The sequence below is a fragment of the Papio anubis genome, unplaced genomic scaffold (genome assembly GCF_008728515.1).
Source record: "Papio anubis isolate 15944 unplaced genomic scaffold, Panubis1.0 scaffold1438, whole genome shotgun sequence".
Taxonomy (NCBI): Eukaryota; Metazoa; Chordata; class Mammalia; order Primates; family Cercopithecidae; genus Papio; species Papio anubis.
The window spans coordinates 1-16,710 of record NW_022161401.1 but is presented as its reverse complement, the minus strand read 5'-3'; the positions used below and the strand labels follow the sequence as shown (position 1 = coordinate 16,710).

At 46.1% G+C, this 16,710-nt stretch overlaps 3 long non-coding RNA genes across 3 annotated transcripts; 2 read left to right on the top strand and 1 right to left on the bottom strand.

Moving 5' to 3' along the window:
• Positions 1-6: 6 nt before the first annotated feature.
• Positions 7-2,032, bottom strand: LOC103881797. The gene is made up of 3 exons (XR_004181268.1): positions 1,905-2,032; positions 403-475; positions 7-240 (listed from the first exon to the last, which is right to left on the bottom strand). It is a non-coding gene; the product is annotated as an uncharacterized LOC103881797 (long non-coding RNA).
• A 357-nt stretch (positions 2,033-2,389) lies between these two features.
• On the top strand, positions 2,390-2,959 carry LOC108584040. Its single transcript, XR_004181269.1, has 2 exons — positions 2,390-2,480; positions 2,645-2,959. It is a non-coding gene; the product is annotated as an uncharacterized LOC108584040 (long non-coding RNA).
• Positions 2,960-15,130: 12,171 nt separating this feature from the next.
• LOC116272635 lies at positions 15,131-16,688 on the top strand. The gene is made up of 3 exons (XR_004181270.1): positions 15,131-15,274; positions 16,169-16,259; positions 16,433-16,688. It is a non-coding gene; the product is annotated as an uncharacterized LOC116272635 (long non-coding RNA).
• Positions 16,689-16,710: the final 22 nt, after the last annotated feature.

Here is a 16,710-nt window from a genome sequence, read left to right as displayed (position 1 = left end):
TGGACCTGCAGGGGAGCCAGGGAGGAGCTCTGACCCTGGAAAGGAGGTTGGCCTGACCCGGCGAGGCAGTCCTGCCTCAGAAAGGCCTTTCTGAAAGCAAACCCATCCCTGAGCTGAGACAGGTGCTTCAGGGGTGAGGGGAGCACAGAGGACTCACTGCACAATCCCAAAGCGATCAATGTTGTTGTAGATTCCAACAGGCTCAGGCCCCATGTCCTCTAGCAGCCCAGCTCGGTGTCCCTGTAACCCAGAGGGAGGCTTGGTGAGGGGTCCAAGGCAAAGGGTGCAAGGGCCTGGGGGTAGTGGCCACCCGTGCCCACTCTGTGCTCCTAGGGAGCCCAGGACCCTTTGACCAGGGCGCACTGGAAGAGGCCTCCCTCCAAGGAGCAGACCGACCTGTACCTTCTCATAGTTCATGATGATATTCTCTCGCTCCTGTGCCCACAAACTATCTGCATCCTCTATGATTACCATCCTGTGAGACAAAATCATCTAAAAGTTACATTGTACTTGAGAGCTTCGGAGAACACCTGAACCATTCCCGCCAGGCTCCCAGATGCTGGCTGGCTGCGTAACCCCCATTCCACCACCGCCCCCGGGTAAAAAGGCGCCAGACCTAGTGTCCCACACCTGCATGAGTCTCTGGAGTCTCCAGTCCCAAGCAGGGGTGGGCATCATCCCAAGGACTTGAGGACAGTGGGACCTGGACAGAGAATCCCGTCGTCCCCAATTGCCATGAAATGGGGACACACCTGCCCCAGCAGGTTGAATAGTGTCCACCTGCCAAGGGTGAAGGGCCCATGATGGGCTATTCCAGGGATGTGGAGGGAGACTGAGGTCAGCCACCAGAGGTCGCTGTACAATCGGCCTCCTGGGATGCTCAGGGACCACAGAGATGTCCAGTTTCCTACAGGGAACAAGATCTCTCCTGACTGCTCTGTTCTACTCCACTCATCACTTTGGCTCCCGTGGCCGTTGAGTCTGAACAGTGAAGCCACTTTAGGAATAATGCCAGTTGAGCAGGAGGGTGTTCGGTTTGGGGGATGAAAATGATCTATTGTGCTAGGGGAAACCTTCACTCGGGGAGGGACTGGACTTTGGTACAGGCATCTCTACAGGAGGGGGCTTCATTTTCCCAGGTCGCTGAGGAGGACAGTGGGTCCTTGGTCCCAGAGAACACCTGGATGGACCGTCCCTCCTGGGAACACTTGGGGCAAAAGGAGGGCGAGGCCTCGAAAGGACCAGACAGAGCAAGAAATATGTGGAGAGAACCCCAGTGCCCGGACCCCTTTGAACAGAAGAGAAGATAGTCTCCCCCCAGCCAGCCCTCCAGGGCTCCTTCATTTTCCACAGCTACCCAAGGACAGAAGAAGGTTCCCCAGGACAAGGGACCATGTGTGTTCAGTGAGGCCCACAGCCACCATCAGGACCCAGCTTAGGGCACAGAGGTGTTCTGAGGACCCTCCTGTTCCCCCCACCGACAGTGGATCTATCCCAGTGGCTCTGCCAGGGCCAGGCTCTGCCCCATCAGGATGGGAAACCTGGGAAGACTTGGGATCTAGGGCAGGGAGGTCACAGGGTTCAGGCCTGAATTCCAGCAGAGCGCAGTACGGCAGGGCTGAGAGCAAAACCCAGGGTCCTGTCTGGATTCCCAGGCCGGTAACCGCCTCTCTGACCCCAGACGTCTCACCTGTCCAGAATGGGTACACTAGAGAAGGGGCACTCACTCTATGAAGCCACCATGAGGACGAAAGAGCCAATCGTCTACACGAGCAGTGTAGAACGGACGACCGGTGAGTGCTCAGGGATGACCCTCCTCGGTAGCTGCCCAGAGGCCAACACCACCCACAGCATAGCCACTGTCCCCAAGTCAGCCTGGAGGGAAGAGAGCAGGTCACACTCACCTGATTCTGATGAATCAGCTGGCCTGCGTTATGCCTCTCAGGTAGAAAACCTTCGAGTCCACAAAACTGGTCCCAGATACCACTGTGCGTGTGTAGCTGATACCACTGTGCGTGGGTAACTGCCGTAGAACACAGAGGCAGGCCTGAGAGCGGATTGGTGCTAAGCACCAGTGACATTCTGAGGTCATGGCACGCATCACAGTGGGGCCTTGCCCGGGTCAGCAGGGCCCAGAGATAGGGTCCTCCGCTGCCTGAGGCGGCCACATGCCTGCCTGCAATGTGTTTGTGTGCATGCGTGCACACCTGTACATCGGTAAACACATCTGTGCACGTGTGTGTGCCTTCTCTGGCCAGGCCTGGCTGCCCCACTCATGTGTGCACCCAGTTCCTCATCACTGTCACCCCCGAGGCCCAGGACCAGTATCAGAGCATCCACGGGTGTTCCCTAACCTCAGCCCTCCTCGCCCAGGGTTGTCTGAGATACACATAAGGGTGGAGGGAAGTGACCACTACTGTTGAATCTCAGAATACAAATGCTAATACTATTACCTAACGGTCTTTTTCGTGTCTCTAATGGTATCTTTTTTTAAATTTCTGATATTTTAACTGGGTATTTCTCTCCATGACCCTTGAATGTTCTAGCTAGAGGATCCTGTGGCGAAAGTGCCAGGCACAAAGTAGGGCCTCACTCTATTCCAGACATGTTATCTAAAATCTGGTTCATCTGTCCTTCCTGCCAGGGCCTAGGGGATGCCAAATTCCAGGGTCCAGAAAGAGCTTGGGATAAAATGAAGCTTCAAGGGGTGAACTTTGACCTGGACTCAGTCTGCCTGTGCCACTCAAACGGAGTCTCAAGTCCCAAGATAGGGCGTCCAGATGCCTCAATGCAGGGACCTCTGATCGACACCTGCTCCCCTGTACTCATTAGCAACCTCACCCACCCTACTCTCAAAGCACACTTGGCCCTCATATCTGGGAGCTCTGCATCTGTGGATTCAGCAACAGCAGATGGAAAATATTCAGAAAATAAATTGCATGGTTATGTCTCTACTGAACATGTGCAGACTTTGTTCTTGTCATCATTCCCTAAAGAATACAGTATCCCAACCATTTATGTAGCATCTGCATTGTATTACATATCATAAATAATCTAGTAATGGTCTAATGTCTATTGGAGGATGTGCATAGCTTTTATGTAAATACTAGGCCATGTTATATCAGGGACTTGAGCATCCATGGATTTTGGCATCCCCGGGACCCTAGAACTAATCCTCCATGGATACCAAGGGACAATTGTATAAACTCACTCAGGAAGGCTGCTCATTGGAGGAAGGGCCCAGTTCAGTACAGACAGGGACATCATCCCTGGACTACTGTCCATCCATCCATCCATCCATTCATCCATTGGCACCACCCTCTAGTGCTGTCCCAGTGACAGCCCTAGCAAGTGGAGACATTTAAAAAGACCGGCTCACGTTGTCCAGCTTTGAGGTCTTGGAAGAAGTTGCACCAGTGTGAGAATAGGGGGTCAGTTTCCTCCAGGATCCAAAGAGCGTATCAGGCCCACTCAGGGTGAGGAAAGGAGCGCAGCCTCTCCTGCAGCCACACGGGCTACAGTAGGATGGGGCTGGGGCTGGCCCTGTTTATCACTTGGCCCTCATCAGGGGAACAGAAAGACCAGGGGGCAGAGGAGGAACATGGGGCAGCTGGTTGCCTAAGCAGAAGGCACCTCAGGGAAGGGGTTTTAGTTTGTTTTCACACTGCTGTAAAGAAATACTTGAGGCCGGGCGTGGTGGTTCACACCTGTAATCTCAGTACTTTGGGAGGCCGAGGCGGGTGGATCACCTGAGGTCAGGAGTTCAAGACCAGCCTGGCCAACATGGTGAAACCCCGTCTCAACTCAAAATACAAAAAAAGTTAGCTGGGCGTGGTGGCGGGCGCCTGTAATCCCACCTACTTTGGGAGGCTGAGGCAGGAGAATCCCTTGAACCTGGGTGGCAGAGGTTGCAGTGAGCCTAGATGGTGCCATTGCACTCCAGCCTCAGTACAAGATTGAAACTCTGTTTAAAAAAAGAAAAAAGAAATACTTGAGACTGAGTAGTTTATAAAGGAAAGAGGTTTAATTGACTCACAGTTCAGGGAACTTACAATTATGGCAGAAGGCGAAGGGGAAGCAGGCACCTTCTTCACAAGGCGGCAGGAGGGAGTGAGTGGAGAACGAGGAAGTGCCACACTTTGAAACCATCAGCTCTCCTGAGGACTCCCTCACTCTCAGGGGAGCAGCACGGGGGAAACTGTCTCCAGATCCAATCCCCTCCCCCAGGTTCCTCCCTTGACACAGGAGGGATGAGTTTTGGGTGGGAACACAGATCCAAACCTATCAGGGTCTCAGCCTGTCTTGCAGCTCCCCGGGGCTGAGGCTGAGTACAGATCTGCTGGCCCTGCTCTACAGCACCGGGGGCTCTGCCTGTGCGCCGCCATCTGCTGCTTCCTGGGGTGGTGGCTGCTTCCTGAAGAAGAGGTTGGATCTGCTCTCCTGCCCACCCCTCTCCAGGGCCTTGTGGTGCCCTGGCCACACCCTCCCAGGGTAAGGGCAGGAAACTGGGCTCCTTGCCCTTCTTGTTGCTTGGGTGACCATCCTGGGGTCATTCGTAGGCCCCATCACTGTTCCTCCTTCTAAATGGAGAGCATTTTGGCAAATCTTCCTGGTAGAGGCCGGGGGCTCATCCCTGTTATTTGTTCTAGCTTGGTAAAGCCAGGTGAAGACATCTGGGCAAGCAGAAAGTAGAGTGGCCCCCAGGAAGGGTGGGTGGAGGGTACTGGCCTTTGGGCTTGCCTGGACCAGCGTGTGAGGGGGCAAGATTATCAGCAAGTAGGGTTGTCAGGGCTAACATCAGGGGGCAGTAATAATGCTGGTGGGGGGACGGCGGTGTGGCTGGCTTGGTGTGGGGCATGAGAGCCAAGGTTTGTCAGCTCGCAGAGAGGCGCCTGACCCATGGACTAGCGGCTGTGGAACCCAGTGGTTGCCCTTAGTTCCTGGATCCTGGGAGACTTCTGGAACCTGGGCCTGGGGCAGCCTAGGGGTGGAGGTGGTGGGTGACAGGGGTAGGGGTCTCTGCTTCTCTCTTTCAGTAAGAGGGAGAACCAAGAAAGGCACTGAAGCATGGTCTGCAGAGAAGGCACTTGTGCAAACACCAGGAGAATGAGGGGCCTGAGTTGTCTTCATTTCTCCTAAAAACATGCATTCTCTCCCAGGACACCCTGGTGAGGGCATGAAGCACAGGGTATGTGTGTGTCTGTGTGTGTGTGTGTGTGTGTGTAGGTATATGCATGCGTATGTATGTATGTGCGTGTGTGTGCACAGGTTTGTGCATAGGAATGTATTTACGTATGTGCATGTGTGTGTGTGCATGTGTGTGTGCGTGTGTGCATGTGTGTGCATATGTGTGTGCGCGTGCGTGCATGTGTGTGCACGTGTGCGCGTGTGCATGTGTGTTGTGCATGTGTGTGTGCGTGTGCATGTGTGCATGTGTGTGTGCGTGTGTGCATGTGTGTGTTGCAGGGCTTTACAGTGGACAGGATGTGGAGAGCGCTGCAGTTTTCCAAGCTGCGATCTTTCGATAGAATAAAGATTCCGGCCCGGCGGTGGCTCAAGCCTGTAATCCAGCACTGGGAGGCGAGAGGCAGATTGGATCACTAGGTCAGGAGAATCAGAGACCATCCTGGCTAACAGTGAAACCAGTCTCTACTAAGAAATACAAAATAGCGAGGCAGTGCTTGGCGCCTGTAGTCCCAGCTACCGAGGAGAGCTGAGGCGGAGAATAAGTGAACCGAGGCCGGGCTTGCAGTGAGCTGAGATCCGGCCACTGCACTCCCAGCCTGAAGACAGCATGACACTCGATCTCAAAAAAAAAAAATAAAAATAAATAAATAAATAAATAAATAAATAAATAAGAAAAACATGGAAGGGAAAAATCATCCAAGATGAAGTCTCAGATGGCAATGAAGGCATGTTGTGGAAACTGGAGAAAGGTGATGCTTGCCATAAAGTGACAAGAACTTGGCATTGTGCTCCTAATAGTGTTTTTCGGAAGCAGAGCTTCTGGCCGATGAACCTGAAATTTGACAGAAAGAAATATCTAAGCAAAGTATTGAAGATTACCTTCATTCTCTTGAATGTTTCTAGAAATGAAAAGAAAAGAATGATTTAGAGACAGAGACTTATAATCAAAGGGAAGTAGAACAACTTTGGGAGATTTTTAGCCCAGCCTATAAACTGTCCATATTGAACAGATAAGAAAGTGTGTTTGGGAGAGAACAAGAGGGTGTGGGTCAGGAGGCCTGCACGGATCAGGGCTGTGCTCTTCACCAGGACAATGGAAGAGAGACCTTGAAGGCAGTTTGTAGATCTCAGGCTGCACTCTCACCAGAGGACCATGGTGCCAGGGCACCGATGGCCTCCCAAACTGCTGGGATTACAGGCATGAGCCACCACGCCTGGCCTATTTTTTGTATTTTTAGACAGAGTCTTGCCCTATCACCCAGGCTGGGTGCAGTGGCCCTATCTCCAGCTCACTGCAGTCTCACTGCCTTCAGGTTCAGCAGTTCTCATGCCTCAGCCCCCTGAGTAGCTAGGAATACAGGGGCGTGCCACTGTATCTGGTTAATTTTTGTATTTTTAATAGAGATGGAGTTTCACTATGTTGGCTGGGCTGGTCTTGAATTCCTGGCCTCAAGAGATCCACCTACCTTGGCTTCCCGAAGTACTGGATTATACGTGTGGGCCACAGCAGCATTGAAAGCCTGCTCTGCTGTTTGAGCGAAGCTCCCGTACCCTAGGTCATCAATGACTTCCCAGTTGCTGAATCCAGTTATCTTTACTGAGTTCATCCTTAATTTAACTTTCTTTTGCATTGAAGCTACTGACTGCAGCATTTTGCAACTCTGTTCCTTTTATTACTGTGATTCTACTTTACTTATTTTTCATCTTATCTCAGTCTGTGTCTTCTCAGACTTCCTCACGATGGATTGCTTATTTTAAAAACAAAAATTTAAACCTCCTGAGTAGTTCTGAAAGGAGCTGGGCACATTCCTCAGCCCCGGGCTCAAAACTCCCTGAGCCTAGTACAAACACATCCCATCCCATCCACCACATACCACCATCCTATCTCCAACTCCCTGAGGCTTGATACAAACACCACCTGGAAAGTCTCGATAAGGGGACAGCCGTTCAGGTACACTGGCGGGAGCCAAAATTTCTTTGTTCCCCTGCAACTTTTCGGGCCTATAAAAAGCAAATGCTGGCATTGTTCGAGGCCCTCTTGTATGCACATGAGATGGAGGGACCAGGTTGGGGCTTGTAGTAAAGATCCTTGCCGCTTGGCTTTGACTCTGGACTCTGGTGGTCTTCTTCGGGGAACAAACAGTCTGGGCATAACAGTTCAAAAATTGTATACCTTTGACATTTTTTAAACTTTTCAAATCGTTGCAAGAATAGTTCAGTGATCACCAGTTGTTACCATTTTGCCATATTTTGTTTGTCTGTGTGTCCCTCCCTTTCTTCCTGTTCCCACATATATGTGTATCTATGAATATTCATGTTTTTTAACTTTAATAAATTTTCTTCCTGTACAATTTGAGAGTTAACTGCAGATTTCTCAGCACTTCACCCCTAATTTCTTCTATATATCTCCTAACAATAAGGGATTTTTTTTTTTTTTTTTTTTTTTTTGAGAAGGAGTCTCAGTCTGTCGCCCAGGCTGGAGTGCAGTGGCGCAATCTTGGCTCACTGCAACCTCCATCTCCTGGGTTCAAACAATTCTCCCGCCTCAGCCCCCCAAGTAGCTGGAATTACAGGTGCCTGCTACCACGCCTGCCTAATTTTTGTAATTGTAGTAGAGATGGGGTTTTGTCATGTTGGCCAGCCTGGTCTCAAACTCCTGACCTCAGGTGATCAGCCCTCCTTGACCTCCCAAAGTGTTGGGATTACAGAGGTGAGCCTCCATTCCTGGCCTCTTTTTCCTTTTGTAATTAAGAAGTGATCTATAGAATGATAGAAACATTGTGAATATTCTGTTGCATAATAATCTTTACTTAATGGTTTCATCTGGATTGCTTCTTGCCCAAATCAAATATTACTATAGTGATTATAAAATGGAGACTTTTCTACTTTTTCTGTATTTTTTCTATATTGTCATTCTTCTGTAAAGATTTTTTATACTTTTTTTTTTTTTTTTTTTTTTTGAGATGAAGTCTTGTTTGTCGCCAGGCTGGAGTGCAGTGGTGTGATCTCAGCTCACTGCAACTTCTGCCTCCCGGGTTCAAGCAATCCTCCTGTCTCAGCCTCCAGAATAGCTGGGACTGCAGGCATGCGTCATGGCGCCCAGCTAATTTCTTGTATTTTTAGTAGAGACGAAGTTTCACCATGTTGGCCAGGATGGTCTCGATCTCTTGACCCAGTGATCAGGCCACCTCGGCCTCCCAAAGTGCTGGGATTACAGGCATGAGCCACTGTACCTGGCCCTATACTCCTTTTTTAATTTTTTTTTTTTTTTTTTTTTTTGAGTTGGAGGTTCACTCATCCAGGCTGGAGTGTAATGATACGGTCTTGGCTCACTGCAACCTCTGCCTCCCAGGTTTAAGCAATTCTCCTGCCTCAACCTCCTAAGTAGCTGAAATTACAGGTGTGTGCCACCACACTCGGCTGATTTTTGTATTTTTAGTAGAGATGGGATTTCACTATGTCAACCAGGCTGGTCTTGAACTCCTGACCTCATGATCTGCCCGCCTCAGCCTCCCAAAGTGCTGGGATTAGAGTGTGAGCCACTGCACCTTGCCCTTTTTTGTTTGTTTGTTTGTTTTGAGACAAGGTCTTCCTCTGCTGCCCAGGCTTGAGTGCAGTGGCGTGATCATGGCTCATCACAGCATTGGACCCCAGGCTGCCTCAGTTCACTGCAACCTCTGCCTCCTGGGTTTCAGTGATTCTCATGCCTCAGCCTCTGGAGTAACTGGGAGGACAGGTGTGCACCACCAAACCTGGATGATTCTTGTATTTTTAGTAGAGATGAGGTTTCACCATGTTGGGCAGGCTGGTCTCAAACTCCTGGCCAACATGGTGATCCGCCTGCCTTGGCTTCCCAAAGTGCTTCGTATTGTTAGCCCTAATTCTAGCCCAATTCCATAGCATTCGTCTTCTTTATTTTATTTTATTTTTTTTAATTTTTGAGACGGAGTCTCCATCTGTCCCCCAAGCTGGAGTGCAGTGGTGCGATCTCGGATCACTGCAGCCTCCACCTCCCGGGTTCAAGCAAGTCTCTCCCTCCGCCTCCTGAGGAGCTGGGATTACAGGTGCCTGCCACCATGCCCAGCTAATTTTTGTATTTTTAGTAGACATGGAGTTTCATCATCTTGGCCAGGCTGGTCTTGAACTCCTCACCTTGTGATCCACCTGCCTCGGCCTCCCAAAGTGCTGGGATTACAGGCGTGAACCACTGTACCGGCCACATTCTTCTTTCAGTTCATATTTGGATCTCCTTTTATTCTGCAGTGAGAACTCCAGTAACAACATAAATGAATGCCCTCATTTGTTCAGTTGTACAGTATATGCATAATGAAAATTTTAATACCAATAGTATTTCCAGCTACAAACCTACTAAGTTTGATTTAATATTTCTTTGCAATTTCTTGTGTGCTTACACATAGGCCACTAAGGGCGTGCAGTCTAAAATTACTTAAGCATCTTTTTCTCGCCAGGCACAGTGGCTCACACCTGTAATCCCAGCACTTTGGGAGGCCAAGGCGGGTGGATCATGAGGTCAAGAGTTCGAAACCAGCCTGGCCAACATGGTGAAACCCCGTCTCTACTAAATACACAAAAATTAGCCAGGTGCGGTGGTGGGCACCTGTAGTCCCAGCTACTTGGGAGGCTGAGGCAGGAGAATCACTTGAACCTGGGAGGCGGGGGTTACAGTGAGCCAAGACCACGCCACTGCACTCTAGCCTGGGTGACAGAGTGAGACTTCATCTAAAAAAATATATATCTTTTTCTCTTATGTATTTTTTCTCTTTCTCTTTCTGTGGTAAAGCTATTGGTGTAATAGTCAATTAAACTGATGTATTCCTACTGTATTTAGTTGTACTTCCCACCCTTCATCTTTGTTGATTTTATTTTATTTTTGGAATATATTAAACATTAATATGGTTCAAAAAGAAAAATCTACATTTTATAATTGCAGTAATATTTGATTTAGGAAAGAAAAAAGTGGATGATAATAAATATTTTACCAGAAGTCATACTCAAAAGTCTTATTTCTTGTCTCCCTTCCATTATCATTAGCTTTTAGTTTATCTTAGTTGTCTTCATTTTTGCAGGTATAAGCAGATACATATTTTATATATATATTATATATTTTCTTTTCCCCTTTCTTGTACAAAAGATAGTGTAGTATCCATGCTGTTGTACTTTTAAATATTCTTTTGCATCTTGTTTTTATAGAGATGTTTCTGATTTTTATAGCTTTGTTACATGTTGTGTAGATTCCACAGGTTTTCAGCCAATATCCTGTGTCTGAGTATTTAGGCTGTTTCCAGTGTTTCACTTTCACAGATAATATTGCAATCAACAACCTGTGTATTTGCTTTCCATGTTACTTATGGAGATGTATGATTGGGGGAACTTCCTGGAACTGACACCTGGCATGTCTAAAACAGAGCATCGTTCTCCCAAAACTTTTTCACTTTCATTTGCCGATATTGAGTGGCACCATTATCTATCCTATTACTTATGCAGAAATAAAGGGATCACCATTTCCTCTCATATGTAGTTTGTCAGCAAATGCAAATTATGCATTCTTAGCCTTTCATTTTTTTCTACCTTCATTTTCTTATAGATCTTCTTAGTTGGTTTATTATACTAGTCTCCTAACTAGTCTCATTTCTTTCCTAATACTCCCTACTGCTGCTAGATGTGTCTTTTGTAAAGCCAAAGGTTTGTTCATTTCACCCAGACCTTCCTTTGCCCAGACCTTCCATTTCCCGGCCTCTACCTACTTCTCTAGCCTAATCTCTAACTACTTCTAACCATACTGAACTACTTGCAGATTCCCCAGACATATCCTGTTCTATCAAGCCTCTTTTGCACTGGAATGCCTCTTTTTTTTACCTTCTACATTTCTTTCTTTCTTTGTTTCTTTTTTTCTTTCTTTCATTCTTTTTTTTTTTTTTTTTTTACCATTTGTGTGGACAATGGAGTCACGCTTGTTACCAGGCAGATCTTGAAGTCCTGGGCTCAAGCGATCCTCCTGCCTCTGCCCACCTAAGTGCTGGGATTACAGACATAAGCCACCGCATCCAGGCCATATTTCATTTTAATAAGTTTCAAGCAAGACTTTTTGCTAGGTTAGAAGTAGTTCCCCTGTTTACCCTTACTATCCTGCGCTTACCTACATTGACTTGTCTTTTTTCCCCTGAGCCTTTGGGCTCCTATGGACTTTTGGGCTCCTATGGACAGGGCATTCCTTCTGTTCTGCTTTCTTGGCACAGCCTGGAGCATAGCAGACACTCAATAGTTTGTGAATATATGAATAAACTTGATCTGATTACAGATTTCTTTTTTTAAAATCTCTTTAGGTATTCATTTACATGTTCACTGCAAAAAATCCAAACTGCTCAGAGGCATATACCGTAGGCGTTTCCATTACCCACATCTCACTCTCTAGTGAGACTATGGTTAATAGTTCAATATTGGCAGAAAATCACAAAATAGATTTTCCGACTATCGGAATAAAAGTATTCACTATTTTGTTTCTGCCGTCTCTCTTTCATTTGAAGCAATATTAGTAAGAAATGCAAAGACAGAGCTCTTACAAAAACAAGAGCGGAGGAATATGTATTCTGGAGGTAAAGTGGATTTAATAGATGCCTTTGAGACTGGTGGAAAACTCTGTCTCATCCTTGAATATCTCAGTGGTCAGTACACACAGAGTTTGGTGTAATTATTTGCATTGACTCAGAGGCATTCAAAATGTTATTTTCAATTGGAAAAATACTTTCCCATTATGAGCAAATGGTGCTTAAAATGAATGGTACTGAAAGGGACATAATTCAGATGTGACCATATGTTTCTACTGGCGAGCCGAGAATATGGAGGAAACTAAAAGATTTTTTTCCTCATCTGTAAAATTTTATTTTAATTCCTTTATAATCATTCATAGCAAGAGACCAAATACCCTAGAGGTGAGTGCAGAGCCATCCTTGTACTGGGGTAAAGATACTGTAATTTAAATCACGTTGGGAGGATGATTTAACATACTGACTATTTTTTAGGTGGATCTTTAAACAGCGCTTTTTAGTTTAATGTAGCCTTAGTGATGGAGTATGTAGCTTACAATGGAGATCATCCACATTTCCCAGGGCCTACCACCTCGTAGGAACTTGTTGCTTCCGTATCATTTCTAGATCACAGGTATCTATTTCTTTCTTTCTTTTTTTTTTTTTTTTTTTTTATTTTTGAGACGGGGTTTTGGCTCACTGCAACCTCTGCCTCCCAGGTTCAAGCAATTCTCCTGCCTCAGTCTCCCGAGTAGCTGGGATTACAAGCATGCGCCACCACACCTGGCTAATTTTTGTATTTTTAGTAAAGATGGGGTTTTGCCATGTTAGTCTGGCTGATCTCGAACTCCTGACCTCAAATGATCCACCTGACTCGGTCTCCCAAAGTGCTGGGATTACAGGTGTGAGCCACTGTGCACGGCCACAAGTATCTATTTCTACCAAACACAGTTCAGTTCTCTGAGAAAGATTTTGCAGTAACATGTAACATGGAACAGAAAGGTGCAGAATGTAGCAACTTTTTTATGACTATTGACATTGGAAAAACTTTTTTTTTTGAAGATGGAGTTTCGCTCTTCTCGCCCAGGCTGGAGTGCAGAGGCGTAATCTCGGCTCACCACAACCTCTGCCTCCCAGGTTCAAGCGATTCTCCTGCCTTAGCCTCCCATTTAGCTGGGACTACAGGTATGTGCCACCACACCGGGGTATTGTTTTGTATTTTTAGGAGAGCTGGGCTTTCATCATGTTGGCCAGGCTGGTCGAGAACTCCTGACCTCAGGTGATCTGCCCGCCTTGGCCTTCCAAAGTGCTGGTATTACAGGTGTGAGCCACTGTGCCCGCCCCGAAAAACTTTATTTTGACATAATTTCATACTTTAAAAGTTTCAAGAGTAGTATAAAGAACTCCTATGCCAGGCTCAGTGGCTCATGCCTATAATCCCAGCACTTCGGGAGGCCAAGGCGGGTGGATCATGAGGTCAGGAGTTTGAGACCAGTCTGGCCAACATAGTGAAACTCCGTCTCTATTAAAAATAGAAAAATTAGCCGAGCATGGTGGTGTGCTCCTGTAATCCCAGCTACTTGGGAGGCTGAGGCAGGAGAACTGCTTGAACCTGGGAGGTGGAGGTTGTGGTGAGCCAAGATGGAGCCACTAGACTCCAACCTGGGCAACAGAGTGAGACTCAGTCACACACAAAAAAAATAAAATAAAATAAATTGCTATATATTTCTCACCTGGATTCCCCAAATGTTGCCATTTCACCACATTTATTTTGTTTTATCCTTCTATGTATATGTGTATATGTGTATACATATATATACGCATGCATACATAAATTTTTTTTTTTTTTTTTTTTTGGTACTGTCGCCCAGACTGGAGTAGGTGGCCCAATCTTGGCTCACTGCAAGCTCCGCCTCCCAGGTACATGCCATTCTCCTGCCTCAGCCTCCCAAGTAGCTGGGACTACAGGAGCACACCCACATGCCCAGCTAATTTTTTTGTATTTTTAGTAGAGACGGGGTTTCACCGTGTTAGCCAGGATGGTCTCGATCTGCCGACCTCATGATCTGCCTGCCTCGGCCTCCCAAAGTGCTGGGATTACAGGCATGAGCCACCACGCCCAGCCAATTTTTTTGAACTGTTTAAGAGAGTGTTACAGACGTGATTTCCCTTTACCCCTAAAATTTCAGTATATGTTTTCTTTCTTTCCTTTTTTTTTTTTTTTTTTTTTTTTGAGATGGAGTCTCACTCTGTCGTCCAGAATGGAGTGCAGTGGCGCAATCTCGGGCTCACTACAACCTCTGCCTCCCGAGTAGCTGGGTTTAGAGACACTCACCACCATACCCAGCTAAGTTTTGTATTTTTAGTAGAGATAGAGTTTCACCACATTGGCCAGGTTGGTCTCAAACTCCTGACCTTAGACGATCAGCCCACCTCGGCCTCCCAAAGTGCTGGGATTACAGGCATGAGCCACTGTGCCTAGCCTATTCAGTGTGTATTTTCTAAAATCAAGGACAGTCTCTTACATAACTATACTAAAATGATCAGAAATAGGAAATTAACATTGACGCAATTATAACTCTCCTTAATTTCCTTTAATCTGGAACATTTCCTCAGTTTTTCTTTAACTTTCATGATCTTGACGTTTTTGATTAGTACAGGCCAGTTCGTTTGTAGAATGCTTTGGGTTTAGCTGATGTTTCCCTAGTACTAGATTCAGGTTATGCAATTTTCGCAGGACCATTGAAGTGACATTTGTCTGCCCACCTTAGCTTCCCAAATTGCTGGGATTACAGGTATAACTCACCTTCACCCCCCACCCCCTGCCAGAATCAGTGTATTCTTGCTGTTTGTTTGCAACAACAAACATAAACATCAGAGAGACTGATAATCTATACAACTACAGATCCAGCACAGTGAGCCTTGGCTACAACTGCATGCTGCTACAGACAGCTCAATTTACGCTAATCTGGGCTGTGGGTAGACTTGGCAATTCACACCCTAGAGAACAGCCATTTGGGGTATCTAGGAAGGTGGTAGCAGCTGCTAATCCTTAGATGTCTGCAGAATAATCCATGAGGTAGTTAATTGTTCAAACTCTTAGAAATGATTATGAACAACTGGGGCTCATAGAAACATTCAGATTATACTCCTCCACCACCTTTTTTTATAAAGGCGAAATTACATGTAACTGAATATATATCCTTAAGAGTAGTGTCTCTTCCTTCCTCTCATCAACACCTTTCTCCTCCCCAAAACCTGGATTCTGATCCTGAATTCTAAGTCACAGGATAGAAAAGGGCGACAGAATAGTTAACTGTATACTGATTTATGGGTTGAGTGTATCAGGCGGTTCTGTGAAAATAAAGGCCATGCTTCTGGCATGGAAATTAATATTTATTTCCATTTGAATCAATAGGTCATTGTGCCTTTTCTGTGAAATGAACCTCAAATGCTAGAGTCCCTGAGGTTGTTGAACCACTCGTTATGACAGTCCAATAAAGAAAGCTAAACTTGAACTGAAATGATCTTTGTATAAGGTGGTAAGTTTTTTACTTTCTGGATCAGCGATGATTGATTCATACTGTCTGGCAATTTTATTTCTTTCCTCTAATCGGTAGCATTGGGCAGAATGAGTTACCTTGTTATAGTGACTTTCTGAGACCATTTTCAGAACTCTTCACAGTTCACTGTGATAAAAGCTAGATATTTGGGCCGGGCGCGGTGCCTCACGCCTGTAATCCCAGCACTTTGGGAGGCCGAGACGGGCGGATCACGAAGTCAGGAGATCGAGACCATCCTGGGTAAGCCGGTGAAACCCCGTCTCTATTAAAAAATACAAAAAACTAGGCGGGCGAGGTGGCGGGCGCCTGTAGTCCCAGCTACTCGGGAGGCTGAGGCAGGAGAATGGCGTGAACCCGGGAGGCGGAGCTTGCAGTGAGCCGAGATCCGGCCACTGCACTCCAGCCTGGGCGAAAGAGGGGAACCCCGTTCAAAAAAAAAAAAAAAAAAAAAAGCTAGATATTTGAAGTACTATCTCACACCTTTGTTTAAAAGGTACAGAATATGTTTATTAGCGTCTGTGTACTTAAACTAGACTTCATAAAACAGTTTTTCCAGGATTTTTCTTTTTCAGGATGGTAGAGGATTCTGTGTATACTTAAAGCTAGAGCCTTAGACAGGTTATTTCACTTTTTTCTCTATCTTTATTTTCCTCTTACTAGATAGATTATGTCATTGGCAAAAGGTGACTTCGCCCTAACCTTAAACAGTCAGTGTCCCATTTTATGGATGGTACCTTGTTCTTGACATCTGCGAGAAAAGTTTGAGGCAAGAAAAGTTAAATGGAAGGATAGATTAAGGTGTTATATGACATGTCCAAACACTGCACGAACTTGGAATTCTGAGAATAATCATGCTGTAATCTTTCATTGTAGGTCCTGTGAAACTAACAGACTTCGGACTATGCAAAGAATCTGTTCATGATGGAACAGTCACACACACATTTTGTGGAACAATAGAAGACATGTGAGCTGCATGTTAAGCATAATTGGTTTGGGGGTAATAGCTAATTTTACCTGTTTTAAGGAATAATATCTGTTTTCTGTACCCTCATTGACTCTGTGTATTGGTTTTAAAATTCTAATTCAGATGATATGCAAATGGGTGAAGTTTTAAGCATATTATTTTTCTCACTGTAGGGCCCCTGAAATCTTGATGAGAAGCGGCCACAATCGTGCTGTGGATTGGTGGAGTTATTGTATTAATGTATGACATGCTGACTGGAGCCGTAGGTGCACAGTTAAAAGCTGCATGTATTATGGTCTGTACTGAGTCACTGTAGCAAGAGACCTGTCCTGTGCTTTCTGAAAATGTTACCAGTGGAGTTTGCAAAGCCCAGAGATTTGTTATTAGCAGTTTAACACTAATAATGCTGTATGATTATATGGGATCCCATACTTTCAGAAACATTTTCATT